The sequence below is a fragment of the Dipodomys ordii genome, unplaced genomic scaffold, assembly GCF_000151885.1.
Source record: "Dipodomys ordii isolate 6190 unplaced genomic scaffold, Dord_2.0 Scaffold84, whole genome shotgun sequence".
In the NCBI taxonomy this organism is placed as follows: Eukaryota; Metazoa; Chordata; class Mammalia; order Rodentia; family Heteromyidae; genus Dipodomys; species Dipodomys ordii.
Window position 1 is genome coordinate 7,325,780 of NW_012267300.1, and position 26,256 is coordinate 7,352,035.

At 39.4% G+C, this 26,256-nt stretch overlaps 1 pseudogene and 1 gene segment (V, D, J or C); one reads left to right on the plus strand and one right to left on the minus strand.

Moving 5' to 3' along the window:
* Nucleotides 1-26,256, minus strand: part of LOC105992511 — an 854,274-nt gene that overhangs the window by 697,596 nt on the left and 130,422 nt on the right.
* On the plus strand, nucleotides 1,085-2,715 carry LOC105992447 (annotated as a pseudogene).

Sequence of the window (26,256 nt, forward strand, 5' to 3'; positions counted from 1 at the left end):
AAGGGAACACTACTGCATTGTTGATGGGAATGTAAACTTGTTCAACCACTTTGAAAAGTTGTATGGAGGTTCCTCAAAAGACTCCACATAGAGCTCCCCTATGACCCAGCAATTCCACCTTTGAGCATTTACGTGAATGATCATAAACAGGAGCATACTAAAGATACCAGCACATCTATGTTTATTGCAGTATTATTTACCATAGCTAAGATATGTAACCAACCCAGATGCTCCTCAGTAGATGAATGATCAAGAAAATGTGGTACACGATGTAATTCTGTGCCTCCATCAGAATGACATTGCCCATTTGTTAGGAAATGGAAAGACTTGGAAAAAATTATATTAAGTGGAGTAAGCCAGGCCCAAAGAAACATAACTAGTATATGTCTGAGACAAGCAGAAAAGGTCAGATAAGTTGATGTTAGCTGAAATGAACCCAAGATAAATACTCAAATGTTTTTTCTTTCATGTGATTTTTTTCTAACATATTTATAAGATTATTTCTTTGTTGCTTTGTATGTCCCTCCCCCACTGTATAACCCCTGCTTTCACTGTATTTGATGTTGGTATAATTTGTGGAGGGGAAGGGAAAAAATTGTTTAACTAGGGATACAGGTGGACCCATTGCAACAATGAGATGTACAAGTCCTTATGTCGAAAAACAAACTTTACAACTTTGGCTGGGTTGGTGGGGGGTGAGGTTTGGGAGCAGGGGAATTAGGAAAGGATGGGAAGGGGAAACAAAGGAGAAGGCAACAATGCTTGATAAGAAATGTACTCGTTATTTTGGGCGGTATTTTCACAATAAAAAGTAATAAAAAAATAAAAAATCAGGCTTCAGGGGCTCGCTCGCCCGCCGTCCTGAGGTCGGGCTGGCGGCTCAGTGTGTAGGGCCGGTGCCTGCGGCCATGGGAAATCAAGTTATCAGAATTGACTCCAGAAGAGAAAACCTGAGCGACCAGTAACAATGGAAGAAATTGGGAAAGTCTCCAAAAAGCGGTCATCCTCCATAACACTAGGCTCAGCTGGCATCTCAGGTTAAAAAAAAACTCCTTCATGAAGAAGAACAATCTTAAGCAACATCATGGATTCAGAAGCTCATGAAAAGCGGTCACCAATTTTAACATCTTCAAAACAAGAACTATCACCTCACATTACAAATGTTGGTGAAATGACGCTTTACTCTGTAGTTGTTGTGCAGCTTTCAACAACGGTCACATTTCCCATTCAGAAGCTCCTGTTTAGGCAGCAGCTGTGTGGAATCAAAACCCTGGATGCGGTACTTCAGTTGAGAAAGGAGGGATTTTGAAACTTGTATCATGGAATCCTTCCCCCATTAATGCAGAAAACAACGACACTGGCCCTTATGTTTGGTCTGTATGAGGATTTATCTTGCATTCTAGTGCTCCCGAGTTTGCAACTCGTAGTGTGGCTGCAAGTGCTTGCAGGGACCACAGAAGCCATTTTTACTCCATTGGAAAGAGTTCAGACATTACTTTAAGACCACAAATTTCATGACAAATTCACAAACACATTTCAGGCTTTCTGGGCACTGAAATGCCGTGGGATTGGAGAGTATTATCAAGGTTTGGTACCTATTCTGTTCCGTAACAGTTGCAGCCTTCGGGGTCCCATTAAGGATCACCTCCCTACTGCAACAACTCGCAGTGCTCATTTAGTCAATGGCTTCACCTGTGAGGGATACTTTACTTACACATAAATAAGGAGTCCGTTTCCATCTGGAGAAATCCACAGGGGAACTGAGCTCTTTGGCGCTAGAGGTAGTAAGGAGTCTGAATTTGTACTCAAGCATGAGACAGGTCATATAGTATACTTGTTTGTGTCTTTGTTTGTTGTTCATGCTAGGCAAAACATTTATGTCTCAATCTAGGTACCCAGCCCTTTTGCTTTGGTATGTTTCTTAGACAGACTCTCACTAATTTTTTTTGAACTGATGATCACTCTGGCTCTACTTCCTGAGCACCTGAGATTTACATAATTCTGTTAAAATAGAAAATACAATGACATATTGAAAACCCATTCTTATTTAAAACACTAGATATATCATTTATTCAGTATTAGCAGTGGATCAATTGACAATTCAAGACTTCTTGCAAAGTTTTGCTCATTTTTGGTCACAGTTCTGATTTCCTTCAAGATTAATCTGAAGGCCAAGTAGCACATTGTTTATTATGGGTATTCTTCCCTTTCAATCCTCTGTTGAAAAGTCTGTGTTTAGCTTCAAAGATTCGTGGATTTAAAAAAATTAGTTATAATTCTAGATGTGACCTATGAACCTAGAGATGTATTTTCTCAGAGGAAACATTTTCCCTCAAATACAACATTTGTGCCACAGACCTGGCCACTTTCTACCTGGAAAAGTGATTCTTTGCTTTGGTCCCTATAGCAGGTGGATGTCAGGCAATCCCCGAGTTCTGTAGTGTGCCTCTCTCTAGAACTCTTGTGTTTTGCTAACACGTGAGTCCCTCAGCTGTGAAGCTGAGATAAGAAGAGTGAAAAACTTCTTTGTCTTCTATAAGTCCAGTAAGCAGTAACTTGCTCTTGCATTTTTCTGGTTCTGAGAGTTCTGGAGAACAAGGAATGCCATATCCCCACTGCTGGGCTCCTTGTACCAGAAGAGACCATGTCTCTAACACTGGTGTCATAGGTGCAGTGCAGGAGTACATCCTCTTTCCCCTGAACCCATACTGCTAGTTGCATCTGAGCTACCTTCTGGATAAACTGGATCATGATGGACAAGATAGAATCAGAAAGTGTAAGGGAGCTTGGCACCAGTAGCTCTCTCCTGTAATCCTAGCCATTCAAAAGGCTGAGATCTGAGGATTGTGGTTCTAAACCAGCCCAGGCAGATAAATCCATGAGAACTTAAATAAGCCAGAATTAGAGGTGTGGCTCAAGTGATAGTGTGCCAGCCTTGAGAAAAATAGCCAAGGGAGAGAGTAAGGCTCTGAGTTAAAGTCCAGGAGCCCATGCATGCACGTGTACACACACACACACACACACACCCCACACATACACACACATACACATACTCATCAATGAATAGAAAAGCAAAGGAAAGGGAAAACAGAAAAGAGAAAAGAAAATTTAGTGTTGAGTGGTGTAGATCAAAGAAACCCCACTTTTACCTCCTGTTGACCCCTTTCCCAGGTCCCCATAAGACATTCCTATTCCGAGTGCTCAGGTCAAACAGGATACGCATTTGCAATGGCCCACCTCTACCAGTCTCATTGAAATCATGAAGCGTCTGGAGACCTGCATGAGTGTTCTTCCTTTGATGTGAAATATATGCTACCTCTACTTTCTGGGCTCTGAGCTCTGAGGGGCCCTCCCAGGGTGAAGGAGTTTGTGAGTTGTGTGTTGCTGCTGCAGGAGAATGTGAAACATAGAATAACTGGTGTACGACTTGTATATCATGTCTAACCTTTCTGTGCTGGCTGAGACTTTCACCCAATCCTACTTTTTAGAATTTTTTTCATTATCTTTAAATAGTTGTACTAATTCAACCTGCCAGTTTATGGATATAATGCATCTTGATCAATGCCACCCTTCCATAATGCCGCCCATCTCTTCCAACTCTACCCATCCCTCAAGTTACATAGTTCCATTTTCACATATGAGCATCGAATATTATGTCAACATTTGCCTACCTTTCTTCCACCATTGTCTGCTCCACCTTCCTTTGACATCATCCCCTCACTTTGGACAACACAAGTTCTAGCTTTCTCGTGTTCATTTTAACACATACTAACTTAATTGTTTGAAGGGAATATCATTGCAATCTTTCCTTGCATACACTACTTTAGTTATTTATGTATATATGGCCCTGTATATGTTTAAGTACATATTATTAATTTAAATATTAATTTTACATGTGAGATGAAACAAGAATCTTTTGTTTCTGTGAACCTGTTATTTCACTTAACATTTTTTTTCCAGGTTTATCCATTTCCATGCAAATGATGTAAGCATTAACCCACTCGATCTTGTAACCATTAATCTAAGGTGAAAATAATCTAAGGTGTATCAAAAGGAAATTACTTTGATCTCATAATCTCAGTCCTTACATCTGTGATATGACTGGAAGGGAGTAATAGTAACAATACCTGTAGGTATTTGTTACTAGGGACCAATCTAAGATACAATAAATGGATGTTCTAACACCTATACTGCTTCTTAAAGTAGAAATCAATCACTTTATCAACACAGGACAAAGTTGGATTTCAGCCTACCTATGGACACAGTAATATTCCTCATTTCTATTTTTAGACTTTACTTAAATATAGACCTTGGAGTAGACTTTGCTTGTGTCAGTGGTATTTTACTCTACAAAGTCACTACTATGCAACAAAGTGAAAATTTTGTTGCATTTTTTATTCAATACTATTGTTGGAAATTCCCAATAAGTAGACAGTCTCAACTAGAATAGATAATGCAAATCTTGATCAATAAAATCAGCCTTGTAAATGTTATAAAAATCTATTGATGAAAATTTAAGCTAGAGCTGGAGCAACTAAAATTATACAGAACATAATTCAAACTGAATGTATAAAATAGTATCAACCAGTTGCCATAATTTTGTAGAACAAAGAAGAGTGTTTGAATATATGCAGTGTATTAGAATTCAATAGTCATGAACAGAAATACACAAAAGGGATCGTTGAGAAAATAAGATAATTATACTTTCTGTTTTTCTCTGATGGAACTCTGCCTAATTTATTATGCTCTCAATTTAGAAATAAAAACCAAAGACATGTCAAAATGTGAGGCAAAAGGAGAGCTCTCTCTATATCAGATTCTTTTCTACCAAATCCCTGACAGTTACAGACAAATATAATTCAGCTAAGGGTCCTGAGATGGGAAGAATGCCATTGATTATCAGAGCTTAGTGCAATCACACATATGGTTGGAGAGAGATTGGCAAGAAAAGAAGAGATTCCAGTGCAACCAAGGAGGCAGAGTGAGGAATGATGTAGTCACAGGCTGAGAAATGGTAGCAACCATCAAATTCTGTTCTGCTGCCTAATGCAGTCTGGTGAGATCTTGATTCAGACCCAGGAACACAAATTTCAACCTTACACTTTCAGAACTGTGGGGGGAAATACATGTTGTTATTCTTATATATTCCTATCCTTTTAAGTTATCAAATTTGTTGCAGAAATAAAATGGGAAAACATACCACTCTGGCCACATCTAACGCTTAAATGTGTATGGATCTGAGATGCAGACTCTGTATTGTGGGTATTGATTTTGCCTGAACACTCTGGGTACATAATTATGGTTTGTTTTCTTATATTTGATCCATTGTCATCTTAATAAGATACATCGAGTAAGCCAAATGAATACCACATCATTTCTCTTTTATAACTAAGAAATAAAGCAATAAAGTATAAGCCCTTGTTGTCTCCCCACCCTATACTGATTTCTAGGGAGAATTAGACCAACCAAGAGCAAGAGTTAATTGTGTAGGGAGGGAAATGAGAAAAGCCAGATGAGGGCTGGGCTACCATATAGAAGTTTGCTGTTGAAAATTAATATATTTGATTAACATTGCCTATTAGAGCAAATCAATTGGCTGATAAGTAACATCCGCAACTCAGCTACAAGAGATCATTCTCACCAACCTAGTCTCCAATTACTTTCATCCTTAGACAAATATGGGAGCTCTTGATCTTTTGCTACTCCTGTCTAGAGTTTGGATAATTAGAGAATCAAACATTTACATAGTGTATTTATTTCTACTGATTTGCTGACAAAAGTAGAAATAAGTTTTTAAAAGACATTTAAGATAAAATATGTAATTCAGTCAAAAGTTAAGATAAAGCAAAAATTAGTGGTGAACTATTAACTATTAGTCCACCTTCCTTTTGTAACCCACTACCATGAGATGATTAATGTAGATGATAAATGCTCACATAAAACTCTTCAAATACTAGAGAAATTTAAGGTGGCAATAAAAATTGTATCCAAGGAGTAAATTTAATTTTCTTGAAACAATGGACCTTTATTAAGAAATATGAATGAAAGATGAATTTATCTAAATTTTATTGTGAATTATTTGCTGTCTACAACATGACATTATTAGGTGAACATAAGTTGCATACTACAAATGTCTATCATTTTACTTAGTTACATTTTTGAGCATTTGAGAAGGTTAAATGCAAGAAAATACTTATTTGAGAAAAATGTAATTGTGTAATTTTATTAACTAGAGTACTTATATTGTACATTAGACCTGTACACTTGTTGATCATCATATCAGTTTCTTTGTATCCTTTGACTAAGTGTTCCCAACAAATAGTGTGAGTAAAGAATTATCAATTTTATCTTTTGATGTTTTATTTAGTTAACAGTATATAACAGTTAATCATGAAACTTTCAAAAGACTCAAACACCATGCACAATTGAGAGGCAATATTTATATTGAAGTCATTCATATGGAGAAATTTGATAGCATAAATTCATAAAGCACTGAGTTAAGAAACCATCATGCTGGATGCCATCGGCTCATGCCTGCAATCCTAACTACTCAGAAGGTTACAATCTGAGGACTATGGTTGGAAGCCAGCCCAGGCAGGAGAGTCTATAAGACTCTTATTTCCAATTGCCCACAAGAGCCTATGAGATTCTTTCCAGTTACTCATCAAAAGCTGGAAATTGAGCTTTGGCTTAAGTGCTAGAGCACTAGATTTGAACACAAAAGCTCAAGGGCAGGGACCAAGCCCTGAGTTCAAGTCTACATACTGGCACAAGACAAAAAGAAAAGAACCCACCATTAGTTCCTTCTAACAAGTTGTTAAGTGCAGCTTAAATGATGAATCTGAGGATGAGCCTGGATTTGGCATGCCCAGAGAGGTTGGGAAATGAGACCTTGTGTTCCATCCCTAAACCTAGCTCTACCTATTTTTCTTTCACCTCAAAGCATGTATCTTTCCTATTAATTATACTAAATAAAATACAAAAAATTGTCTCTTACAAATAATCCACCTATAAGAGGTTCTCAACAGCCATGTCCCCTAAACGTAACATTTATTCTTAATATTTATTCTTAGTATCTCTGTGTTAGCTGCCACTTGCAAACAATAGGCAAATGCTGTGCTGGAAGGGCTATGGCAAGGAAAGATGTGGGCTGCAATCCTAGTGGCAGGTTTGAGGACAGGCTGCAGGTGCCTGGGGAGCAATGTGTACTTGCTGCACAGTAGTAGACAGCTGAGTCCCCAGGCTGAATGTCTTTGATGAGCAGGGAAAGGTGTTTGTCATTTTTCTTCAATAAGACCAGGAGTTTTCCATTTTCATTTCTGTCCCGATTTGAACGGATATCTATAATAAGCTGGGGACCCTGTCCTGGCTCTTGCTTGTACCAAGGGAAGTATGAGAAGGTACTGTCTGTGTAAGTACAGTTGATGACACAGGTGTCTCCCTCCTGCACACTCAGGACAGAAGAACTCTGCTCCACCTTCTCTCCTTGGCTCAGCACTATAGAGAGAGAAAGACAGAAAGGAGACAGTTAGGTCAGTACTCTTCAGAATGGTCTTTTCCTATAGTAACTATAGACAGTTTGGATAAACTGATCTTCTCCTGGATATCTAAAGAAATCCACTAATATATGGTTTCCCTTAATCCTCAACTCACAGTGCAGCTGCAGCCACAGGAGCAGGAATAAATCATGAATCAATCTCTTCATTTTTCTTCTCAAGTACGATCAGTTGAAGACTTAAGATCTCCTATCTGGATGTCACTTCTGTTACCAAGTTGTCTCCCCTTCTCTCTTTCAGTTGTAGTATTTCCCGAGATGTCTAAATAGCCAATAAGAAAAAGATTTGCTTTTGCCCTTGCCCTATTCATTTAGAATCCACTAAAATGAACACACTGTATATCTGCTGAGTTTCACTGCCACCTTGTGGTCACACCCCTAACTACTGAACTCTGGTTAAAAGTTCATTTAACTGTGTGACCTACAAAGCACAAAACTGCAATAAGTTAAATAAAGTATGTCTTGATTAAACAGTAAATATACAGTAAGTATGTAGAGATCAAGGTTGACATTTTGTCATAATTAAGTCACTTTTTGGTAATATAAAGTTTGAACTCAAGGCCTCAATCACACTTTCTCCACTGCAATGTGTGTGTGTGTGTGTGTGTGTGTGTGTGTGTGTGTGTGTGTGTGTGTGTTTAACATCAAACTTTAAAAAATTCCTTTAATCTTTTTTCTTAAAATTTTATTGTAAAATATATTTTACCTAGAGGTTATAGTTACATAAGTCAGGTAATGATACATTTCCTTTGAACAGTATTACCTCATCCCTCATTCTTTTCCAGTTTTTCCCCTACTAAATTCCTTCCCCACAAAGTTGTATGGTTCATTTCCAACATAAAAAGTCCTTTAATCTTCCAAATTTCTAGGATTTCCTTTTTTGTCAAAAAGCCTTTCCCAAAGGCATTTGTTATTGGCTCATGCCTTTAATCCTAGCTACTCAAGAGGCTGAGATCTGAGGATTGAGGTTCAAAGATAGCCTAGGCAAGAAAGACAGAGACTCTTATCACCAATTAATCATCAAAAAACCAGAAGTTGTGCAGTGGCTAAAAGTGGTAAAGTACTAGCCTTGCACAAAAGAGTTTAGGGACAGCACCCAGGCCCTGAGATCAAGCCTCACAACTGACAAGAAAAAAGAGGCTTTCCCATCTACTTTAATGTCTTGATATTTTCTGCCTACTTTTGCAAGAATATTTCAAGTGGAACCTTAATACTGTGTGTGTCTGCAAAAAGAAATTGATCTTTGAGAACTGACCACAATCAATAATTTCAGAAAAACCAAGATGATCTTATTTCAGGAAGTGATTTTATGCTTAGAGTTCCAGGAGTTGTGGGGAATTAATCTAATTCCTTATTCATGATTCACAGACTTAAAGATTTTAGAAAGCTTTGATAATGACCCTCAAACCCAACTCACTTTAGAATTCATGTATACACACATACATACATGAAATATATAGAAAAATACATGCATGAGATGTATATTGTGAGTTTATAACATTTCCCTTTCAAAGGCTTTTGTTCTCCTTCTCATGTCCTATAATGGAATTCTCAAATCAATCACTGGGCAATGTTTTCTCTGCTTTGAAACAGATACTTTAGGACAGTGCCATCCTGTTGAGTCATGGCATCCAGGTAAGGATCTTTTTAACACTTTGATGGACTGTGAGTTTCAGGAAACCAATACATACCTTTATCTCAGTTTCATTCACTATTTGACTGACAATGTTTGATTTAGGTTTATTATGTTGCTTTCCTGCCTTTAAAGGACATTCATTGAAATTGGGTGTTGAGGACTCATGCCTGTAATTCTAGCTACTCTGAGATCTGAGGGACATAGTTCAAAGCCAGCCCAGGCAGGAAAGTCTATGAGACTCTCATTTCCAATTAACTACCACAAACCCGAAAGTGGTGCTTGTGGCTCAAGTGGTACAGCACTCACCTTGAATTGAAGAGCTGAGGGACAGTGCCCAGGCTGTTCAAACCTCAGTACCAACAAAAACAACAACAAAAGTTATCTATTTGGGATAATGAATATGCATTGTTACTTTAGAAAAGACCTTAGAAATCATGGGGTGGAGAGGACAGCACTGTACCTTTGGCTTACTCTCCAGCAGCCAGTAGAATATCCTCAGCTCATCCAAGTTTCCTTTCTTGACTACTGTGTCACACATTTACACAAACTGGAACTCCATTGTGGAAGCTCAGTGGTCAAACAGTCAAACAGCAGAGCTCAGTTTTGGGGGTTTCATTATAACAGTTTCTCCTCACTCAGCAACTGGACCAGTAAGAATGGGCAGGTAGAGAATTCTCAGGAGGAAGTGAGGAAATGGAATTTCTTTCTATATACCCCCATTTACTAGCTGTTTCATAGTGGCATCTTGAATATCATTTCTATCATTGTAAACTGAACATCAACTGTCTTTTACAATGTTTATCAGAGAAAATTGCTTTGGAGGACCATGTGAAATGTGGAGTAGTATAAAAGTGGCGAGAAATTGCATAGCATCTTGGACATCCAATACTATTTCATGTCCATCTGTGAACCAGTGTGTGTGAGGTCACTCTAACCAGCTTCTAGGCTTCTTCAGAAGCAGAAACAAATATTCAGGTCCATCCTTCTCTAACATAAATCAATAGAAAATGAAATAAAATAAACTCCAGTCTGAGCATGAGTTAGCAGAATTGTCTATTAGGAAGATCTATTTATTTTATTGGATAAATGAATCATTTGTAAGAAAATAAATAATTTGTATCCAAATTACAGCAGACCTTTGACATCTGCAAATCTTTGGTTTCAAGCAGACTGTCATTGTGGAACAACATAAATTCTCAGGCTGCATAGAGGTCAGCATTGTGGATGCTTAGTTCATCTTCATTACAATGCTACCATGACATTGGCGATGTTTGGGGACACTATTTAAATACATGAAACAGATTAAGGGCAGGGAAACACTCAACAGATCACACAATAATTAAACAATGCGTGTGGTGTTATGTTCTTCAGTGCTGAGAACTTTTTGGCATCTACTGAGCTGCATAAGATATGTGTAGTAATTTTAAATTTCCAGTTCTGTATTTTCTTTTGTGGTTTTTAGTTAATCATTTTTATTTTGCCTAATCAAAACACTTTGTAGTAAGTTTACCTTGCTGTCTATCTTCATACAGGAAACACGCATCCACAAACACACACACAGAAACACACACACGTTATCCCACTTATTCACTCAACTTACCATCTTGGAGATGCCAGAGTGATTTATTAATATATTAAATCAAAACATGTTGTTGAATACCTTGAAGGATTCTAAAGTCATTCTCATTTCAAGTGTACTTTCTAAATTCCAGTTTCCAATAGAATTGGCTACAAAATTCATGGACTCAATGCAAAATGAATTTTGGGGTCCTTATTCAGGAGCAGAGAATGTATCACTAAGTAAAAGAATAACACTCCTTATAAAACACAATATTTATACTGACCCATAAGTAACAAAACAGATGCAGAATGCAAAAGATTAGCATTAGAAATATATATAAAATCACATTGCCTTTTGAAAATGATATGATAATTTCATTATAAGACTTTTCTGGCTCACATTTTTGTAATTTGATGTTGAAGGTTTTCACAAATAACCTTGTTCACAGTTCATTTTCAAAAAGATATCAGGTTCCCATCATCAATTCAATATGGAATCTGAAGGTTTGATCATTCTTAATTTGAAAAATGATGCACAAGATATTGGAGCACTTTTATATGAAGTATACATTTTATATGCTATGATAATATAAAATATTAATGATAAATGATAAAAAATATTTGAAATAAAGTATGTAACAATAAGTTTGCCTCATGCCTGCAATCCTTGCTACTCAGGAGGTTGAGATCTGAGGGTCATGGTTCAAAGCCAGCTGGGGCAGGAAAGTCTAGGGGATTATTATTTCCAATTAGCCATCCAAGAACCAGAAGTGAAGCTATTGTTCAAGAGGTAGAGCTTTCATCTAGAGAAAAAGATTAAGAGATTGCATTCAAGCCAAGATTCTAGGTACCACTATAGCCATAACTAAATAAGTAAATAAAAATTAAACAAGGTAAATTCACAGAGCTTTGTTTTAATGTTTCTTATAATACGTTCTTGAAACTTCACAAGAATGTTCTCTATCAAACTGCTATTTTTATTATCAATAATTTATGCTTGTTATCAGGCACTCTGCTGTACTATGTGATATCGATTTTCAAGATTGAAAGTTGAAGCTTTTGTAAAGAGTCTATTAATCACACAGAATGTTTTATTGCAATGTCTACCTATGTGCTTTCTTGTTGCAGTAATGTAATAATGATACTTCCTGATCTCCAGTTTGAGTTTACACCAAACACAGAGAGTCCATCCTATCACATGCACTTGGACTGGTCCACACAACTGCTCAGCTCTTTGATTATACCCTATGTCCTTGAACCTGAGCTTGCCAATGCTTCTGTCCTCAAGCCTGTAAATCTTCTCTGCTCATGAACCTGTTCAATCTTCTTATCCAACTTCACTTATAAAAATGAAGACAAATCATTCAAGGATAAAGTAGTATTTCAAGACAGCATTAGAGGAACAGTATTAATTAAAGACTCAGGCCCTTCCTGAATGCTGGGCCCTGGGACAGCACAAATCACAAGCCAGGAAGCTAACCCTGCCTGCTCTCAGCTTCACTGGGATTGTGCATTTCTCTTCCTTGTAATTTTTAGGGCTGTATCCTTCCTTCTCTTGTACCTTACATTAACGTTAATGAAGAGAAAGGTTAAGGAGTTCTTCCTTAAAAGGGGCTGTTAAGAAAAGACAGAATGGATATTTTTCAGTGATATATCACTGAAATCACACTATATAAATTTACCAAATTACATCATATAAATTTACAAAAAGGTATTATTTACGTTCTGAAATGTTCTAAAAGGCTCACTCAGAGTACAAGCTCTGGTTTTGGATCCAGCACTCTTAGCTAGAAACCGATCTGGGAAGTCACCTTCACTCTGCAATCCTTAGTATCTTCTTGTGCAAAGTGGTGAAATATTGTCAGTACATAAATAACACATATAATCACCTAGAGTCCTAACATTTGATGACAGGAAATGTTCTTTCAGTGTATCTGTTATGGGCTTATATTTGAAGAAAAATCTGAATATAAAATGTGTATGTGTGTTTATGTAAACCTTCCATTGTTTTGTTTCTTGGAAAATTAAAAAGAACTGTAATGAATTGAAAACTAGAGTATATTTTTCTATTTTTTGACATATATTAAAAATGAACTGTAATGAGTTGGATCACTAGAGTATACACACACATACACAAACACACAGATACACACACATACACAAACACACACACATATTCAGTGCTAGTACTGGGGCCTGAGTGTGGCCCCTTGAGTTTAGGTTAGCCTTTTACCACTTGAACTATAGTTTCATTTCTGGCTCTTTGGTGGCTAACTGGAGGTGAGTTTTGTTGCAGACCCTGCTGGCAATGTGTGATCAAAGGTTTCCCGCCATTGACCTCAACCCTCTGGGCTGCAAGTACTTCCCCTTTTATTTTGTTCTTCTTGGCTTTGTGCTGGCGCTTATCTGGGAGAGTATGGTAGACAAAGATTGTTTGAATGAGGAAGGATACCTACTATCTGCACATGTTGGCACGGTGGGTCCTGAAAAAATGTGATGCAAGCATTTGAGAAACATAAAAAGTCTATATAGCTGAGGCTTTTGTTGAAATAAACGGAGTTGTGCATTCAACATTCTCCTCTCCTTCATCAATTCCCTAGCCCCGGGGGAGCCCCTGTTCGTGTTGCAGCTGGGCTGGGGCAACTGGCACCTAAGCAGGGACCTGATGAAATCACAGTGAGGACTTCTGGAGCACAGAAGTATCAAGGTAAGGGAACCACGAAGTGCAGTAGCAGAAAAGGGAAGGAGACGTAATATGGGGCGGAGGTGGGATGAGGGGGCAGAGCAAAGAAAGGCGATCGTTTCTGATGGCCTTCTTAGCCCTTGTAAGGCAAAAGGACTGCAAGATTAGTCCAAAGGGGCTAGAGGAACTTTTCGAGGTTGTGGAGAATCTCTGCCCCTGGTTCCTCGATGAGAGAGCAGTGGATTTGGCTATCTGGCAAAAGGTGGGTCAAGATTTAAAAAATCAGATTAAATTTATAGGAAAACATGCTATCCCCCCTCAGACATTTCCTATTTGGAATATGAGTCAAGAGAATCTTGATTCCAATCACCAGATCAAAATTGTTTCTATAAAATCCTTGTTTGAGGAAAAAAATAAAGAGACCTTCCTTTGTACATCAGATGTGGAAGGAGAGGACTGTCAGTCCGAGTGTTGGAATTTCAGAAGCATTGAAAGTCTATGTCAGGTTTTCAACACTCTCAGTAAAGAAGACAAAGACCCTCCAGGGTAGGCCCTACCCCAGGCCCAGCCCTGTGAGAGCTGCCTTCTTCTCTGTGATAAAAGAGGAATGCAATTACCACAGCTGTTAATTCAGACTCTACCACCTATGTTTGCAGCCCAAAAGGCTATACTGACTGCTAAGGAATGGGGTGAGGATACTGGGGACTTCCAACTTTTTCCTGTCTTACAAGACTGAGGCCAACAGCAGAGAGGATATATTTGGAAGGAGATCTTCATCCAGTTGCCGTTCCTACATGGGTCTGGGGTCCTTTGCCACCTAGGACAGTAGGGCTGGTGTTGAGCAGTCAAGCTGGACTATGAAAGGACTGATTAATTACCCAGGTATCATTGATAATGATTATACAGGAGAGATTAAAATTATGGCTGGGTTGAAAAAATGAACCTTGCTTATGCTTGCCCATACTCCCATTGCTCAATTGATTTTGCTTTTTTTAGTTCCTCTTCCTAATAAGTCTCTTCAATCTAACCAGGGAAATAGAGGCTTTGGCTTCAAAGATAAAGCCTTTTGGCTTCAGAGAATTGGGCAAGAGTGACCTGAGTTAGAACTCAAATAAGAGGGAAGCTTTTTATAGACACCAAAGCTGATGTTTCTGTTGTATCTGGCCTATACTGGCCTCCCTCCTGGGCAAAAGAAGATATCCTCACCCTGCGCAGGCATGTCCAAAGTTACTCAAAAAAGTTCTGCCATGCTTAGGTGGCTGACCAAGGAAGGTTATTCTGGCATCTTTTTCAACCTTTTGTTCTACCTGACCTTCCAGTAAATTTGTGGGGCTCAGATGGGTGCTTATAGCCACAGTTCCAGCCCAGTTGTTACTCAACAAATGCTTAATCAAGGGTATGATGGATGTCAGGTCTGGGACCACAAGGAAAAGGAAGGTTGGAAACTTACCAGCCTGTTGCAAACCCAAATGGACAGGGCTTGGGTTTTCCACAGGGCCACTGATAATGGCAGCTTTACATGCAGAATCTATATGTTGGAAGACCTCAACACCTGTATGGGTAGATCAGTGGCCCTTGCCTTAGGAAAAACTTGAAGCTGCCAAGGCTCTGGTTCATGAGCAATTGAAACAAGACAATATTAAGCCTTCCACTAGTTCCTGGAATACCCCTATCTTTGTTATTAAAAAGAAATCAGGGAAATGGAGCCTTCTCCAGGACTTGCAAGAAGCTAATAGTGCTATGTCCCCTGTGGGTGCCTTGCAACCTGGCTTTCCCTCACCAAGAACTATTCCCTTATTTCAGTGGTCAAGAGATAGTTGAAGGGGCCAGAAGGGCTCTCACACCAGAAACCCTATTTGTGGCTATGCTAGCATTACTACCCTGTGCCCAAATTTCAGCTGAGGTAAACTGACCCTATTTGCCTGACTCCCCCCATTGCCTGCCCAGTGTCATGGGAGGAACTATCCATGAGAGTGTATACTAATGGCACAGGATCTTTTGGGGAGAGACAGCTGGATTTCTGGAGCCATATTCTAGGACAATAGAATGGACTGGGCTGTCTGTTAGCTCACCTATTTGCATACATGGATGTGTTAGCATGGTAGAACATACATGTGTAGTAAGGTATTCAGGGGTAGATTATGGCTCTGAGTTCTTCTGGAAGAAAAAGGTGTATGGATGGAAAAAGATGGAGCTTATGTATAACACTAATAGAGTTGCTTTGGCAGGAGATGGTGTGCGCCCCAATGGATTCCACTATGCCAGGAAGTTCCTGCAGCTGCTGCTGATCAACCACCATGGAGAGCTTATGAATTCAACGTCTTGTTTACTGTTCCAGTGGTGTGAGTTCCCCACTATGCATTGCAGGACTGGTCTCAGAGGAGTGATGTGATCAACAGTGTTTTGCCAACTATGCTCTTGGTCAACCCACATGGACAAGCTCACCCTGACATCTGGAGCCTGGCTACTGCCTTAAGGCCCACTTGGACTAATACCTCTCACCTTCCCGTACCACTGTTCTAGAGACCTATTCCGCTCCATGGATTTGTATCATTTACTGTGCAAGCTTGTGTTATGCATCCATACATGCTGGTGGTTGGGCAGGGTGTGGTGGTTAAGGATGGGGAGGCATTTCATGCCTCTTGCCAAAATAATTGTGTTCTTACTAACTATATAAGTAATTCTGGACATTTTGGAGCACATACAGTGTTTGTTACAATACAACTCCTTATCTTATGTTGCCTGTTAAGGTGATGGAACCATGGTATAATGATTTGGGGCTTCAGTTTGCTATTGAGGTTCAAAGGGCTCTTAGCTGCTCCCACAAATTTTTGGAAATACTGGTTGCCAGCATTATTGCTACCATAACTCTGATTGCCAGTGCTGTGGCCCTAACCCAAACCATATATACAACACAACATGTTAATCATGTTAATACTTTGGCTCAAAATGTTTCTGGTGTCCTTGGGACCCAAGTGTGAGTGGGGAAAAAGATGGCAGAACATCTAAATGCTTTGGAAACAGCCATGATATATATTAATAATCAGGTATAACTGCTGAAGACTCAGTTAAAAATGACATTCCATGCTATTTATCAGTACATTTGCCACCCCTTTTAAACATCATGGAAATGTGATTTGGCCAATATCCAGCATCATATTCAAGGAATTTGGGCCCATGATAATTTGAGCTTTGATATTATGCAGCTTCAGGGGCAGATATTTGGTATTGGCCACTCCACCCTAAAGGTAGCAGAGCCTGAAGACTTGGCTGCATCAGTTCTTCATTCCCTGCAGGGATTCACTCTGGAAATGTGCTACAACACTCCTTTTGGTATTTCTTGGACCTTTTGCTGTTTGTTGTTTTGATGTTACTTTTTCTGCAATTCTTCCTAAGATGTATGATCCACTCCTTTGCCCAGGTCCAGGATATATATAGTTGCTCAATTTAAAAAATAAAAGAGGGGGAAATGTTGCAGAAGCTGAGGTGCCAGGAGCTGGCAACGTGTGCGCAAAGCCTCCTGGACATTGACTCCAACCCTCTGGGCTGCAAGTACTTTGCCCTTTAATTTGAGGAAGTGTTTTTCTTGGTTTTGGGCCTGGGGCTTATATGGGGAGTATGGTAGGCAAAGATTGTTTGAAATAGAATGAGGAAGGATGTGTATTGTCTATACTTGTTGGTGCGGTGGGTCTTGAAACAATGTGATGCAAGCTTTTTACAAATATAGAAAGTGTATATAGCTGAGGCTTTTGTTGAAATAAAGAGTTTTGCTTTCAGCCTTCTCTCCACCTCCATCAGTACCTTTGACCCCTCGGGAGCCCCTGTTCGTGCTGTGGATAGACCCTGGCAGAGTCTCACGAACTTGTTCAGCTAGCTAAATCAATGGAGCTCAGATCTCAGCCTCTTAAGTAGCAAGGATTGGAAAATCATCTATTTTTAAAAAGTGTTCCATAACAGTAATTATTGTGTAATTGAAGAAGTCTGTTGGAAGACCTGTTTTCCCATTACTTTCAGTCACTGGTTCCATGAGGGATTTTTCTTATAAAAGAATTCCCAGATAGTAAATGGAACAAATCAAATGAATGACAGTCCTGAGATCAGAAGAGCTGACAGCGAGTCGAGGTGAATCAGGAACCCACAGCTGGGGAATGCTGCTGTGCACCCTCCCTGAGGCAGAGGCTGGGGCTGCAGCCCAGCTGCACTTTGGGGCCAGGCTGCAGGGTGTCTGAGAGCACTGTGCCTCTGCTGCACACAGGTAGGTGCCCGAGTCTTCCAGCTGGGAGGCAGAGATGTGCAGGCTGCTGTAGCGTTCCTTCGAATCCAGTGTTGACTGCAGCCTTCCCTTCTGCTTTGTCCCTGGAGTCATGAAGAACAGGCTGAGGAGGCCGCCACCAGGATTCTGTCGGAACCACTGCACATTGTACACTGTGGTAGAGAAATTGCACCTCAGGGTCGAGCTGGCTCCATCCTGGAGTCTCTGGACTGAAGGGCTCTGCTCCACCTGCAGACCTCTCAAACCTAGTGGAAAGAGGACAGCAGGCACAGATGTGTCACAGGGTAATCACCAAGGCAGTTGCCAAGCCTGAGGACACCCCAGGAAATACCCAGGATGGGGAGGACAGCATAGGAGCTTTGTGGCAGCTGTCCCCCTGTCAGCTCTGGAGCTCCCTGACCCTGCTTGTGATGGCCCCAACTCACAGCAAATCTGCAACCACAGTAGTCCCAGAGCAGCCCCAGCCTCCTCCCCATGGCTCCTGGAATGTTTGCTGGGGTGTTTTCCCCAGCTCTGGAGGCAGCCAAGTCGTCAGCCCTCACACACTTCTTTCCACAGGCAACAGGTTCCACCTGACTCACCAGAGCCACTCAACTCTGAGCTCTGCCCTTCATCTAACAGGAAACCAACCTCACTGCCTTAAGATGCACAGCAGCCCCTGCTGTGAGGGCAGTGTAAAGGTCCCAGTCAGAGATTCCAAAGTGTGAGGAGCAAAGGATTGGTTTTATCTTGACAGAGTCCACCTAGAGAAAAGCTTGTGGGGAAGGCTGTGTGCTGGAGGTTGATGCCTCAGGGAAGGACCTCTGGAAAACTGTGTTGAGTAGGGCCTTGAGGAATTACAGAAATAACAATCCCATTTCTTTAATACAAGCTTGCCAGAGAAGTTGAGAAATAATTCACATGAAAAATCCTGATAGCATGCAATGTGCCTTAATATAAACACAGTTGTGTAAAATTACCAGGACACTGACTGCACATAAATGGTTTCAACATTAGTTTGGTTGATTAAGAGAAAATAAGACAGACATAAGCTGTTCTGATTTCCTTCTCTCCTCTTTTCTTTTCTTTTCTTTTCTTTTTCAGTCTGGTCATGGGGCCGAAACTCTGGGCCTGGAAGCTGTCCCTCTGCTCTTCAGCTCAAGGCTAGTGCTCTACCACTTGAGCCACAGGGCCACTTCTGGCTTTTTCTTTTTTGCTTATGTGGTGCTGAGGAATTGAACCCAGGGCCTCAGGCATGCAAGACAAGCGCTCTACCACTGAGCCACCTTCCCAGCCCTCCTCTCCTCTTTTCTGTCCAGCCCTTTCTCCTACTGTCTGCAGGCCACACAGCAACTCTGCCCAGGCCTCACACAACCTCACTGAAGCCAACACCATGTTCATCATCTGGAGAACTTCATGCTGTGTTCTCCCACAGATGTGACATGAGTCTTCTTTTACTTTCAGGGCTGAAGTTCTTAGTGACCCTCACAGATTAAGCAAGTTTGTAAGTTCTTACTGTAGCAGAATGGGAAAAAAAGTCTTCTTGGTGTGGTAGTTGTTTATTATGTCTAGCCTCTCTGTACTGGCTGAAAGTCTCAACCAATCCAACTTTAGAATTAAGCACTCTAACAATTTTTCCTATTATCTTTAACTGGTTGTACAAATTCATCTTGACAGTTCCTAGGTATAATACGTCTTGATCAATATAAACCTTTTAGTAATTCTTCCCATCTCTTCCAACTCCATCTGTTACCTCAAGTTACATAGTTTCATTGTCATATATGCACATTGACAAGTATGACTACATTTTCCCACTTTCCTTCCACCATTGTCTTTCCTGCTTCCCTTTGACATCACACAGGGAAGCAGGAAAGACAATGGTGGAAGGAATTCTGCAACACAATTCCCAGATTTGTGGTGTTCATTTTGTTACACAGTAAGTTAATTGCTTGAAGGAGTTACACCATTGTAATCTGCATATACCAGCTGTCCTTTAGTTAATTTGTTTATATATAGATATGATCCTATATGTATCTACATATAGTTTTAATTGTAATCTAAGTTTTACAAATGGGAGAAAACAAGCAACCTTTGTTTCTTTCAACCTGAATTATTACATTTAACATAATTTTTTCTAGGTCCCTCTATTTCCTTGCAAATAATGTATGAACTAATCCACTAAATCTCAGGCCTATCTGATTTACCCATAATCTCAGTCTTTACACTTGTGATAGAGACAAGAGGGAGCTGTAATATTAATAAATACTACAGGTAATATATGTAAAAATCAGGTATCCTCACACCTCTGGATACTGTTTCCTTCAGTAAAAGTCAATCACTTCATCAACATAGAACAAAGTTGATTTTTGAGAGAGGAATATTTCTCCTCATTTCCAATGTCTGTTCAGTTACCTGTTTTGGGGCAAACATCAGAAAATTTTAACCTGTATTTGCTAAGGATTTCACAATGAAGTTTTCAGAAACTTAGTACTATAAACAAGTTTGCATTCTGTATTTCATTTTAACTACACTCTGGTCATAAAGGCCACATTAGAGACCAGAATCTTGTCTTTAGGTTTGAACTCTTGAATATTTTCCTCTTTGCTTTAACTGGCGTCTGGATGATTGACCACAAGTTACTTGATCATTCGCTAGGGCCCTGATTGCCCTGATTGCCCTGATTATAGTATCTCTAACTGTCAGAAACCTCTTTCTTTTTTGTCATTGTGGGGCCTGAATTCTTGGCCTGAGAGCTTTTCCTCAGCTCTTCAGCTCAAGGCTAGAGCTCTACCACTTGAGCCACAGTACCACTATTTCTATTTATGTGGTGTTGAGGAATCGACCCCATGGCCTCATGCATGCAAGGCAATCACTGCACCACTGAGCCACCTTCCCAGCCCCAGAAACCCTTTTCTGTGAACATTAACAATAAGGCAATATTAACAAAAGTAAAGGGAGATATTCTCAGCAACTTGTGCATACATAAGAAAGCATATATCTTGGACAGTAATGGAAGACTTTGGCTTCACTTAGAAATTTTGTTTATATTTTAACTCTCTCCATCTGCTGTCTATCTAGAAAAAAATCTCAACATTCCATACCAGTTACAAACAAACTCTGATGAGTAGCTCTATGAAAACTGCCACTTGGGCATTCATAAATCAGATTGTATGTTACGTAAACCTGAATGACTTGGCATTCTGGAAACTGTTCTGGAGAAAGTCTCCTTTGAGCCCTGTCAAGTGACCTCATTAGGTACTGTTCACCAAAAGTTTTCCAAGAAAAGTACAAAGATTTACCTTTGAATGTATTTGAGAGCTAGTTTGACATAATTCATTCCTAAATGACATTTAATTAAGAGATCTCCAGAAATTTCCAAGGCAGACTCTCCATAGAAAATGAATACTCATACCAAGGCATAATGGCTCACACCTGTAATATCAGTCTTATGTTGTAAATATAAGACGATTTTAGTCTGAGGTCAGTCTAGGCAGAAACATGAGATTCTATTTAAAAAACAAACTGGTGCAAAATGCTGGAGGTGTGATTGAGTTGTAGTGTGCTTGCCTAACAAGCATGAGGGCCTGAGTTCAAGACCAGAATGCCAGAAGGAAATAAATGAGAGCTGGCCCAGGATCCATGGACCAAACCTATATTTTCATGAACAGCATTTTCTCAACAGCATTGTGGACATGAGTGGAACCACTATCTTTGTAGTCCCTTGTTTTCTCCTTTTAAGGTTATTTTGTCATGTTAATAACAGAATCATGTTTCTATTTATAGCCTTTACTTATGTATAGACCTTGGTATAGGCTTTGTTTGAGTCAGTGATCACACTGGCATCATTCACAGCCACTGTTGTGCTACAAAGTAAAAAATCTGTTCCATTTATAATTCAGTGCTACTGCTTGGGAATTCCAAAGAAGTAGATGGTCCCAACTAGAATAGACAAAGTGAATTTTGATCAATAAAATCAGCCCGGTTAATTGTTATAAAAAATCTATTGATGAAAATTTAAGCAAGAGCTGGGGCCACTAAAATTACACAGAACACAATTCAAACTGAATGTATAAAATGGTATAATCCTCAACTGTGCCAACCAGTTGTCATGGTTTTGTAGAACAAAAATGAGTACATGAATTTATGCAGTGTATTAGAATTCAATATTCATGAACAGATATGCACAAAACATGTTTGTTGTTCTTTATATTAATTTTAAAACAAAATTAGGACTCTGAGAAAATAAGATAATTATGCTTTCTGTTTTTCTCTGATGGAACTCTGCCTAATTTATTATTATGTTCTCAATGTAGAAATAAAAACCAAGGCCATGTTAAAATGAGAGGCAAAAGGAGCTCTCTCTCCACATCAGATTCTATTTCACCAAATCCCTGACAGTTATAGGTAGATATAATTCAGCTAAGGGTCCTGAGATGGGAAGAATGTCATTGATTATCAGAGCTTAGTGCAATCAGACATATGGTTAAAGAGAGATTGACAAGAAAAGAAGAAATTCTAGTGCAACCAAGGAGGCAGAGTCAGGAATGATGCAGCCACAGGTTGAGAAAAGGCAGCAACCATCAGAGCTAGAAGAGATAGCAAACAAATTCTCTCCTGCTGACATCTTGATTCCAGCCCTGGAAAATGAATTCCAACCTCACACTTTCAGAACTGTGAAGAAAAAAAAACGTATTTTCATATTTTAAGATGGAGAAGAAAAAGAAGAAAGCAGACAACTATGACCAAGATCTAAAGCTTAAATGTGTATGGGTCTGAAATACAGACTCTCTACTATACCAGAGTCTGAGTTTGGACTGTGCACACTCTGGGTACATAATTGTGGTTTGTTTTCTTTTTCTTTTTTCTTTTTGGTCCTGTCGTGAACTCTAGGCCTGAGTACTGTCCCTCAGCTCTTCAGCTCAAGGCTAGCGCTCTACCACTTGAGCCACAGTGCCACTTCCAGCTTTTTTCTTTTTGCTTATGTGGTGCTGAGGAATAGAACCCAGGGCCTCAGGCATGCAAGGCAAGCGCTCCACCACTGAGCTAACTTCCCAGCCCGTGGTTTGTTTTCTTATCACCTTAAGAAAATACAGCAGTTAAGCCAATGAAATTATATCAACTATATTTTTATTATTTATTTTTAGTTATTTTTTATTGTGAAAATACTGTACAGAGGGGTTACAATTACATGGGCAAGATAATGAGTACATTTCTTATCAAGCATTGTAGCCTCCTCCTTTGTTCCCCTTCCCATCCTTTCTCATACTCCCACCATCCTCCCCCCACCCACCAAAGTTATAAAGTTCATTTTTGACATAACGACTTGTGTATCTCATTGTTGCAATGGGTCCACCTGTATCCCTATTTAAATGATTTATATCAACTATTTTATAACCAAGAAATAAAGCAATAAAATATAAGCCCTGGTTTCCTTCCTATTCACAATCAATCTTGGGAGAATTAGACTAACCAAGAGTAGACTTGCTTCTGTGGACCAGGAGCTAGTTTTGTAGTGAGGGAAATGAGAAAAGCTGGGGGGGGTTGGGCTACAATATTGATCTTTCTTGTTGATAACTAGTATATTTCAATGACACTGCCTATAAGAGCAAGTCAATTAGCTGATAATTAACATCTACAACTCAGCTATCAGAAACTGTTCTTCCTAAAAGAATCTTCAATTACATTCATCCTTAGACAGAGATGGAAAGAACAGAGGATCGATCATTTACAAGATAATTTTTTATTGAATTGTCAACAACACTAGAGGACGTGTTCTTAAAAAATTTAGGATAAAGCCAGGTGTTGGTGGATGACACCTATAATCCTAGCTACTAAGTTGGCTGAGATCTGAGGATCTTGGTTCAAAACCAGCCCAGGCAGGAAAGTCCATGAGACTCTTATCTCCAATTAACCACCAGAAAACTAGAAGTGGTGCTATGGCTCAATTAGTAGAGTGCTTGCCTTAAGCTGAAGAGCTGAGGGACGGTGCTCAGGCCCAGAGTTCAAGGCCCATGACCGACAAAAAAATTAGGATGAAATAAATAGCTTAATCAAAAATTGAGGATAAAGTAATCCACTACTAGGCTATGAGTAATGGAGATGATAAATGATACATATAACTCTTTATATAACTCTAGAAATATAAGGTGAAAATAAATGGTATGCAAGGAGTAAATTTAACTATCTTGAAATAATGGAGATTTATTAAGAATGATGAATAAAAATATTTTTTAACTAAATTGTACTGTGAATCAAGGATTACAACATTACATTATTGGGTGAACATAAGCAATAAATCGAATACTACAGATGTCTATCCTTTTACTGTTAGTTTTTTAATCGTTTGAGAATATTAGGAACACAAAAAACACTTATTTGAGAAAAATTGTAATGCAGTGTAATATTATTAGCTATGGTCCTTATATTGTACATAAGATCTGTGCAATTGTTGATTGTACATATCAACTTCTTTGAATCTATTGACCAAATTCTCCTAACAGATAATCTGGATACAGAATTGTCAATTTTAAATTTTGATGTTTCATTTAATTAACAGATTTTGTATAATGGTGCATCATAGAAAGTAACATGAAACGTTCAAAAGACTCCAATTCCATGCACAAGAAACAGGCAATATTTAAACTAGAATTTTTCATATGGAGAAGTTTAATCTTGAAACTAATAAATGGATTTCAAGAAACTATCATGGTAGATGCTATTGGCTCACACTTGTTATCCTAGCTATGCAAAAGGCTGAAATTTGAGGACCATGGTTTGAAGTCAACCCAAGGAAGAGAGTCCATGAGTCTCTTATTTAGAATTACCAACCACAAAGCTGGATATTGAACTGGGGTTCAGTGGTAGAGCACCAGCTTTGAGCACAAAGTTCAAAGTGGGTGCTCAGGCCCTGAATTCAAGTCCAAGTACTTGCAAAAGAAAAAAGAAAAGATAATATCATTAGTTCCTTTTAACAATCCATTAGGTGTAGCTTTAAGATTGCTGAACCTGAGGATAAGCCTGGATTTGGCATGCCCAGAGAGGTTGGGAAATGAGACCTTACGTTCCATCACTAAATTTAGCTCTACCCATTTTTTTTTTACCTCATATAAAAATACTGAGTAAATTGAGAAGTAATCCCTTCACAAACATTCACCCTACAAAAGGTTCTCAACTGCCAGTGTCTCCTTCAACATAATTTTCTTATAAATCCTTAATTTCTGTGTGCTCTGCTACTTTTATTTTTGTCGGTTGTGGGGCTTGAACTCTGGGCTTGGGCGCTGTCTTTGTGCTCTTCAGCTCAAGGTGAGTACTCTACCGCTTGAGCCGCAGCGCCACTTCCGGCTTTCTAGTGGTTTATTGGAGATAAGAGTCTCATGGACTTTCCTGCCAAGGCAGGCTTTAAATGGCTATCCTCAGATCTCAGGCTCCTGAGTAGCTAGGATTACAGGCATGAGCCACCAGTGCCCGGCATGTTCTGCTACTTATAGACAGACATTAAGCAAATGCTGTGCTGGAAGGGCTGTAGTGAAGAAAAGGGCTGGCTGCAACCATGGTGGCAGGTTTGAGGACGGGCTGCAGGTGCCTGGGGAGCAATGCGTACTTGCTGCACAGTAGTAGATAGCTGAGTCCCCAGGCTGGGTATCTTTGATGTGCAGGGAGAAGTGTTTGTCATTCTTCTTCAATATGACTAGGAGTTTTCCATTTTCATTTCTGTCCCGATTTGAACGGATGTCTATAATAAGCTGGGGACCCTGTCCTGGTTCTTGCTTGTACCAAGGGAAGTAGACTGAGGCACTGTCGGTGTAAGTACAATTGATGACACAGCTGTCTCCCTCCTGCACACTCAGGACAGAAGGACTCTGCTCCACCTTCTCTCCTTGGCTCAGCACTATAGAGAGAGAAAGACAGAAAGGAGACAGTTAGGTCAGTACTCTTCAGAATGGTCTTTTCCTATAGTAACTATAGACAGTTTGGATAAACTGATCTTCTCCTGGATATCTAAAGAAATCCACTAATATATGGTTTCGCTTAATCCTCAACTCACAGTGCAGCTGCAGCCACAGGAGCAGGAATAAATCATGAATCAATCTCTTCATTTTTCTTCCCAAGTAGGATCAGTTGAAGACTTAAGATCTCCTATCTGGATGTCACTTCTGTTACCAAGTTGTCTCCCTTTCTCTCTTTCAGTTGTAGTGTTTCCTGAGATGCCTACATAGCCAATAAGAAAAAGATTGGCTTTTGCCTTTGGCCTATTCATTTAGAATCCACTAAAATGAACACACTGTATATCTGCTGAGTTTCACTGCCACCTTGTGGTCACACCCCTAACTACTGAACTCTGGTTAAATGTTTGGGTACCTAAGCCAAGCCAACAACACAAAACAGCAATAGGTTAAGTAAAGTTAAATAAAGTGTCTTGATAAAGGAGTAAATGTACAGTAAGTATGTAGAGATCAACATTGATATTTTGTCGCATTTGAATCACTTTTTGGTAGCATTAAGATTTGAACTCAAGGCCTCATACTTCCACTGAAATGTGTGTGTGTGTGTGTGTGTGTGTGTGTGTGTGT